This window comes from Acomys minous (genome assembly GCF_964271855.1).
Source record: "Acomys minous genome assembly, chromosome: 9".
Classification (NCBI taxonomy): domain Eukaryota; kingdom Metazoa; phylum Chordata; class Mammalia; order Rodentia; family Muridae; genus Acomys; species Acomys minous.
The window spans coordinates 88,504,799-88,513,159 of NC_140490.1; the positions used below are offsets into that span (position 1 = coordinate 88,504,799).

At 46.9% G+C, this 8,361-nt stretch overlaps 1 long non-coding RNA gene across 2 annotated transcripts; it reads right to left on the reverse strand.

The window, feature by feature from the left end:
- Positions 1-495: 495 nt before the first annotated feature.
- LOC311605287 lies at positions 496-4,274 on the reverse strand. 2 transcript variants are annotated; one of them, XR_014781881.1, is made up of 4 exons: positions 4,188-4,274; positions 3,239-3,943; positions 1,699-1,763; positions 496-1,373 (listed from the first exon to the last, which is right to left on the reverse strand). It is a non-coding gene; the product is annotated as an uncharacterized lncRNA (long non-coding RNA). The 2 variants fall into 2 exon arrangements; XR_014781882.1 differs by having other exon boundaries at positions 3,239-3,938; positions 4,188-4,267.
- Positions 4,275-8,361: the final 4,087 nt, after the last annotated feature.

Consider the following 8,361-nt stretch of genomic DNA (forward strand, 5'->3'; position numbering starts at 1 on the left):
GCTTTTCTGGTGCCAAGCTCTAGGCATAGAGCAATGACAGAATCCATCAGGAGCCCCCCTCCTCAGAGCCACATAGATAGTCATCGCTCAGAAAAACCCCAAGGAGTTTAATCTGACAGGAACTAGGTACAATGGCTCATATGTGCACGTAATATAACGCCTCATCATACCACAGTCATGCCATTTGTTACATGCAAGTTCAGATGTGGCCAGTGATCAGTGTTGGTGGAAGGCATGGACCCAGCACACTGGAGGGAGATGGGGTGTCCCTGGGGCAGGTTGGACAGCCAGACTAACTGAGAAGATTAGCTCAAGACTCCGTGAGAGAGCCTGTCTCAATCTATAACATGGAGAGAGATTGAGGAAGACATCCAGTGTGAACCTCAGGTCTCCACATGCATGTATTGTACACCCATGTGTATCAGCACATACGTGTGCCTACAGACAAGAGAACATTCAAGCCCAAGTGTTGATGCTTTTTTTTTTTAACTCTATTTTATTTGGGGTATTGAAGTCTTTACCTCCCTCCATCAGTCCTTTAAGCCAGGGTAAGAGAGAAAGAAGGTTAGTAGATAGAGGGGGCACAGACCCCTTTACTTCTTTCAGCTGTTTAGGGTCAATTGTGTTCTTTTGGGGACAGTACCAGTCTCCATCAACAGCAAACACAGGGAACAGTCTCTTTCAAGCTGCTGCATTGAAACATTTCTCTCCATTGACCACACCACACTTTCTCTCTCCGGGCTCTTCTGTTTATCTTCCGCAGAGTCTTAGAGCACGCTGTTCTCTGTGCCCCATGAGGCTGGTACCAGCTGGCAAAGACCACTCCCCTCAGGAGTCAATTATCAGCTATGGACATTACTAAAGCCCAAATTAACATCCCACACTTGGGTGTCAAACAAAAGCATATTTACATCATAACATAACCGAGGTTACGAAGAAACCCAAACTTCCATTGCACCCAGGTATTGTATGCGTGTACATACACAACATAGAATTTTTCTGTTTTCTGTCCTATGGCCAGCATAGAGGCAGATGTATTGGAACAGCCACCCTGGGGACAGGAAGGAAGCCAGCCTCCAGAGCCAGGCAGCCCAGAGTTGCTGACAATGCCTGAAGCTACACATGATTCTTCTTGGGGTCCCCGCTCTCAGAACCTCTGAAAGTAAAGAAATGTAGGCTTTCTGATGAAACATTTTCTGTTCTTGCCTGAGGCCCGATGGGCTCAGGCACCTCGGCTCTCCTCACATCATCGTATGCAAAGATCCATAGACCGAGTTTCTCAGCGTCGCCCCTGCTGATGCTTCAGACTCAGTAGTTCCTCTATCAGGAAGGACAGCCAGCCTAGTCTATAACAGGGTATGACAAATGGGCACCTGTAGAAGAGTAGAAATGCATTTCTCATAGTTCTGGAAACTTCTAAGTCAAATGTCACGGTGCTAGCACCTATGGAGGAAGGTGGAAGGGCCGTGGGATGGGGGGACAGGAAACCCAGGGCAAATCCCACTCTAAAGAGAATAAACTCAGAGAGCTGTACTCACCCACTCACATCAGCAGAGCCTTCCTCAACGGCCTTCACCCCCCTGAAGAACTTACCACTATTGTGTTAGGGGCTGAGTTTTCAGAATGTGGATTTAGGGATGAATATTCAAACCACAGCAGTTGTGCTGCGTCTCATGGGATACTTAGCGATACCCTTACCCTTCAGCCACCTAGATCTCCAGGTGTGATGATGAAAACTTGTCTCCTGACATTGCCAAATGACCCTAGGAAAGGAGAAAGAGGCGACGTTGCCTTGGTTGAGGAGTACTATTCTTTGTAAGGAATCCTAAGTCACCTCTTGTCCCTTTGCTCGGGATAAGATGAAGAGGCTCACATGGTTTCTCAGCCCCCTGTGCAGGCTATGCTGTGCAAGCTCAGGGGGCTGCAGGCATTCAGCGGTTTGGCTCTGAGCATACTTGGAGTAGACATGTGGGGATGCTTAGGTGTCTTAGGAGCTCTAGGCACTGTTTCTAGACTCTGGCCCAGGGGAAGTATAAAGATAGGCAGGCAGCTGGTTCTGGAAAGGCCTGTCAGGACTACAGAGCGAGGGTCGGAGGAAAGGAAGGGATGAAAGATTCATGCCTGGAAGGAGCCATCCTTCCAATGGATACCTGAGGATCAGGGAGGGACTGTCGGGAGAGACAGCACTAGGTCCACTGTTGGTGGAGTGTCTAACCACCAGTGGAGTGTCTCCATCCATCAATGCCAGGTACAATGGTGCCAACGGAATACCAGCTCTCTCTGCCTCTGCTCTGGAGGGACCTAAACCAAATCTAAAAAGTGGAAGAGGCCAAGGGTGGGAAGATACCCTGTGTTGTCTGTAAGCTGAAGCCGCCCGGCCTGAGAGAAGCTGTACCGGGTGTCGAAGGGGGCAGGGCCGGAGAACAGGAAGGAGCCTCATCTTTGTTATTGTTCTATGACTGTGAAGAGCCGCCAGGGCCAAGGCAACTCTTACAAAAGAAAGCCTTTAGTAGAGGGTTAACAGTGTCAGAGGATGAGTCTGTTATAACCATGGTCGGGGGCCTTAGAAGCAGTAAACTGTTGGGATCATTTTGAAAGACTAAGTGTGGTTTTGGCAGGTGGACCTCTGTAAGTTTGAGTACAACCTGGTCTATATTGTGAGTCCCAGGCCAGCCAAGGGACTCTACTTAGAGAGACCCTACCCAAAAGATATGGTTTCAGTTTAGCACACAAGCATGTTGGTATGTTTTGTACCTGTAAACCAAGCATGTTTAGTGAATGACTTACACACTTGTGTCTTGGTTCTTTATTGCTGAAGTTGTTTTTATTTTTCTTGGAACCAAGTCAGGCACAGGATACCAAGGCACTTAAGTATGCAGCCAATATGATGACCACTATCCCTGTCAGAGAAGTTTCCGTTTTACCTGACATGGATGAGTGAGCTGTGGTAAGAACTCAACGTTCAGCGAGAAAAGAAAGACTATGACAAAAATCAAACAACTCACATAGTATGAAATTTACCATTTCACTCACTTAAAAAAAATTGTGTGTAGGGTGCAGGGATATGTGTGGAGGTACCTGAGGAGGCGAGAAGGTGGCATTTAATCTTATGCTGCTGGAGTTACAGGCAGTTGTGAGCCACAACAACATGGCGCCTGAGATCCGGACTTAGGTCATCTGGAAGAATCGCAAGTGCTCCTAGCCATTGATCCCACCCTCCAGGTCCCCCTTCACCTACGTTTAAATGTCCGGGTTAGCAATGCTGTAGTTTATCCACACTGCTGTGAGGCCAAGTCCTCTCTCCTGAAGGCTCCACCTCGCCACACTGTTGTGTCAGGGCTACGTTCCAGCACATGGACTTTGTGGGGGGTGGTGCACAGCCTCAGCCTAGCAGCTGTCCCGTGGACGGTGGGATGTTGAGCATCATCCCTACGCCCCAACCCATGAGATCCCCAGATCTTTTCCACCTTGCAGAACTCAAAGTCTGTATCTGTTAAGTCACACCCCAGTTTCTCCCTTCCTCCAGCCCCCCACAGTTATGACTGTACTTCCCTTCCTGTCAACTTGATTCTTCTAGATGTCTCATGGATGCAGATTACACAATGCTAGTCTTTTTGTGACCAACCCACTCCCCTTGGCATAATGTCTTCAAGGACCCACCTCATCATGGGTGACAGTATGGCTGGTGTGATTCATGTTTTGTCCGTCCCAGTCATCTGACACAAACACCTGGGTGGTGTCTACCTTTTGCCACTGTGGGTCATGACGCTCACGGTCATGGGTATGACAGTCTCTCCACGGGCCTGCTCTCCGTTCTTCCGTTGCTATCCAGGAGTGGGTCTGCTGGATCCGATGGCAGTTTCCCGAAGAACGCTCATTCGTACTGTTTCCATAGCTGGTGCACCATTTGGCAATCCCACCAACAGTGCTGTTTTGCTCTTTCCTCAAAAAGAAAAACAAGGATGTTTATTTTAATGAGCGAGAAGAATTCTCTTTTCTTCTTCTCCGACTTCCTTTGACCTCACCAACAATGAGCACGTCATCTAGGTTAAGCTTTTCCTTGACCCCTACAGAGTAAACCGACTTCCCATGGACATGTCCCCACCAGCCCTGTCATGATTTCCAGGCTGCACGGGCATGTTCTGCCTGCCTTCCCCGGTGCACACTGAGGGAAGGATTGGATTTACCTCTTTCCCCGCTGGGTCTCTGGTCCTGTTGGCTGCTGCACAGTAGGCACTAAATAAATAAATTCTTACTGATGAGTGAGGCTGCGGGGGACCCTTGTGCCCCCCCCCCTCCCAGCCCCACCCCGTGCCCCCACCAACCCTTTCCCGTTCCTTCCCTCGCTTCTTCATTTATGCTGTTAAACAGCCTATTGGAGAAAAGGGCATAGATGATGGAAACTTGGAAGGAAACAGGAGGTGAAGAATTTTGTGCAAATGAACCACATTCAGAAACAGCAAATTCACCACATTCTTTGGGAGCCTGTGAAACTCCGGCAGACAAAAAGGAGTCTGTGAGTGGGTGCCGGGTGATGGCTGTAGCCACGGATGGACATTTGTTTTTTCAGAGAGGGGAAAGAGGTGAGGGGCGGTTACGTCCTTCTTGGACAACAGAGTAGTCTTCTCATTTTTGAAGTGTTCCTCTTTTCCTATAAAAGGCTTAATTGAGTGGGCCGGGAGGATTTTTCCCATCTTGGAAAAGAAAGTTCCGCTGTGTGGACATGAAGAACAGAGTGGTCTCCGGAAAGAAACTGTGTCTCGTAGGTAAAAATCCTAGAGCAGTGGGTCTCAACCTTCCTAATGCTGTGACCCTTTAGCACAGCTCCTCAGGTTGTGCTGAGCCCGCCCCCACCCCCACCCCCACCCCCGATGGTAAAATTATTTTTGATGCTACTTCATAGCTGTAATTTTTCTGCTGCTACGATTCTGTGTGTAAATAGCTGCTGTGCTGGTTATGTCATGAGAACCACTTTCCTACAAGACATCCCTTCTGTAATTCACATGCTCAGACAACTTCTGGGCAGGGGGAAGGTGGAGTCTTTTGTGTGCCCCTTTTCAGGACGTGTTTATTTTATTTTATTTTTATTAATTTATTCAGATTACAACTCAATTGTTATCCCATCACTTGTATCCTCCCATTCCTCCCTCCCTCCCGCTTACACCCTATTCCCCTCCCCTAGGTCTAAGACTGAGGGGGGCCTCCTCCCCCACTATATGGTCATGGGCTATCAAGTCTCATCTTGGTAGCCTGCTTATTCTTTCTTTGAGTGCCACCAGGCCTCCCCACCAAGGGGAGGTGGTCAAATATGGGGCACCAGAGCTCATGTCAGAGTGAGTCCCCGCTTTCCACACAACTGTGGAGAATGTCCTGTCCATTGGGTAGATCAGAGTAGGGGTTCGGTGTTTACTACTTGTATCAGGACATGTTTATTCCAAAGCTGTTGTAGGGCTATAGAAAAGATGTCACAGAACACAAAGATTTCCCGAATGCTCTTCGCCTACTGTCCCACAGGCCAACCCTTTGCTGTGCCCGACTGCCTATTTTTCTCTGTACACACCACACGGTCGTGTCTTTCTGAGCTGCTTGGGAAGACACACGTCCCTTTGCCACCAAACACCTCACTGCAAGAAGCAGAGGCCATGCTAAGGTGGTAGCATGTTTGTTTTGAAAGTCTGAAGACTTGAGCTTGACCCCCAGAATCCAGGTTAAAAAGTTGGGTACGGTGATGTGACGTTGCCATCCCAGCCCTGGGGAGGCAAAACCAGTGGCTTGCTGGAAGGCCGGCCTAACCTAAGCAATGGACTCCAGGTCTTTCTGAGAGAAGGCCTACTCTTCTCCTGAAAGGATGAGCAACACCCAAGGCATGTTACTTAAAGTTGACTGCTGGTCTCCATCCACACTTGGATGAGCACACACACTCATACACACACACACACACACACACACACACACACACACACACACACACATACACACATATGCACAAATGAATATTTCAATGTACACTTCCCCAAGAGCCATGTACCCTGTCATAATACTCAAAATTAGGTCTTTGATGCTGGTATAAATCATATAGCTCAGAGATATTAGTCAAATATCGACAGTGATTTAACAAACATAAGCAAGAAAGCTCCGTCTTGGTTCTGGATGTGCCCAGGATCACATGTTGGATTTACTGTGATATCTCTCTCCAGTGTCTTTCCATGTGGAACCTGCCCTCAGACTTCGTGGTCATGACCTTGACATTTTTCCAGAGTGTGTGACAGTGTTTGTTTCAGACTAGATTCCAAAAATATTTCTTAAACAGTATGTGTCCCTTCATGTCTAGTATTTTGGTTTCTTTGTTTTGTTCTGGTTTTTATTTTGTTTTGTTTTGTTTTTTTCTTCAATACATGGCTTGTGGCTTTGAGCGAATATTATGGGGTAAAATGACACAAATTGAGGTGACATTGTTTACTAGAAGCCGAGGCTGTGGATTAAAGCCTGCTTACATCTCCATTTGTTTTCTTTTTTTTCTTTCTTTTTTTTTCTTTTAAACTTATTTTTGTTAAAAGCAAATACAGCAGTGGGGAAGACAATCGTGTGTGAGGATCTGAGTTTGAACCCCTGGAAGTCACAGGAAGGCGGGCACAGTAGCACATAGCCACACTCCCTGCGCTCTACCGGGAGGAGGAGAAGCCGAGGAAGATCACAGACTAGCTGGCCTGGCACACACAGTGGTGAACAAGGGACCCTGTCTCAAACAAGACAGAAGGCAAGGACTATACCTAAGGCTGTTTTCTGGCTTCTGCTTGCATGCCACAGCACACGTGTGCCTGTATCATCTCTCTCTCTCTCTCTCTCTCTCTCTCTCTCTCTCTCTCTCTCTCTCTCTCACACACACACACACACACACACACACACACACACACACAGAAACCAATAAAACAAAAACAACAAAAAATGAAGACACAACCACACACGTTAGCCTAGGCCAGCACAGGGTATAGATAGTGTCACTGTCTTCTACCTTCTCTTCACTTCTTGTCCCATTGGAAGGCTTTCAGGGGTATCATACACATGTTACTGTCCCCTTCCACAGTAACAGCCTCTTCCTGGAGTACCCATTGCCGGGATTGATGTGGCCTGTTTTACAGCTAACTTCTCTTTTGATAATAAGTATTATACTCCAAAGTAGTCATTTATTTCGACTACTAATCAGAACTCATACCCCTTCCCCCTCCCCAACCTGGATGACAGGTATGGCATTAGGGACAGACTCCTTGTGTTAAGGCAGCATTTGTGAACCAAGTTTGGGGGGGACTCAGTGAACCCCTTGGGCTGTATAGTCAAGGACTGAGACAGAACATGTGCATGTTTACATATATTTTTTGAAGGAGAAACCCTCCAAATGTTCTGTTGCTTAAAGCGGAACAAAGATCCTTGAGGGTCAGGGAGAAGGAATGAAAGAGAAAGGGGGGAAAAAAAGAAAGAGAAAGGGGAAAAGGTCCAGCTAGAGAGAGAACATCATCTCGCAGAAGTTATACATGGAGCTGCTAGGGAACTGTTCATGGACCTTTCAAATTATAAACATCTTCTTAACTACAGATAAATAGATCGTGCATCAGTCTAATGACGGAAATAGCTATTTGAGCACTGGAAAGGAGTGGGGCTGAGTGCTCTGTGTGTCTGTGGGAAGGGTGGGTGGAGCTGGGCTCTCTGAGGACCGTAGGGACTTGGGATGTAGGCAGCTGCAGATTAGTAATAATCATTTATAATGAAATAAAAGATGCGCTACACTGTAATGGAATTGCCAGCATCGCCACGCTTGAGCTTTGGGAACTAGTATTAACTGACCTAAAGGTTACTTGAATCCAAGCACTATGACACCATGAAGGTAGAGCCTATAACCAAGATGGCTACTAACTGACGAGAAGGCAGAGAGTATATGCAGCACAGAAACTCAGGTCAGAGGATAATTCATGTCTCAGGATGGATGGGATAGGGCAGTGTAAGATTTCACCATATTACTCAGAATGATACACAGCTTAAAACATATGAACTGCTTTTCCCTGGCCCTTCCAGGGGTTTTGTTTGCGTCCTGCATCTGCCTGCTGGTGGTGCTTTGTTACCAGGTCCTCCATGAAAACCAGTGCTGTCATTCTAATGAGGTTTTCTTCATATTAATTTAAAATGACCACAGATACATAGGGTTGCATCAAATTAAAAAATCTTCTGTAAAGCACAAGAAACAATTATGACACAAGAGATGACTTACAGAATAGACGAAATCCTTGCCCACTGTCGACCTAGAATATATTTATCTAGAATGTATTGAAAAACTAAAAAGGACAGTACCCCCAAGTCCCTATTACTTAA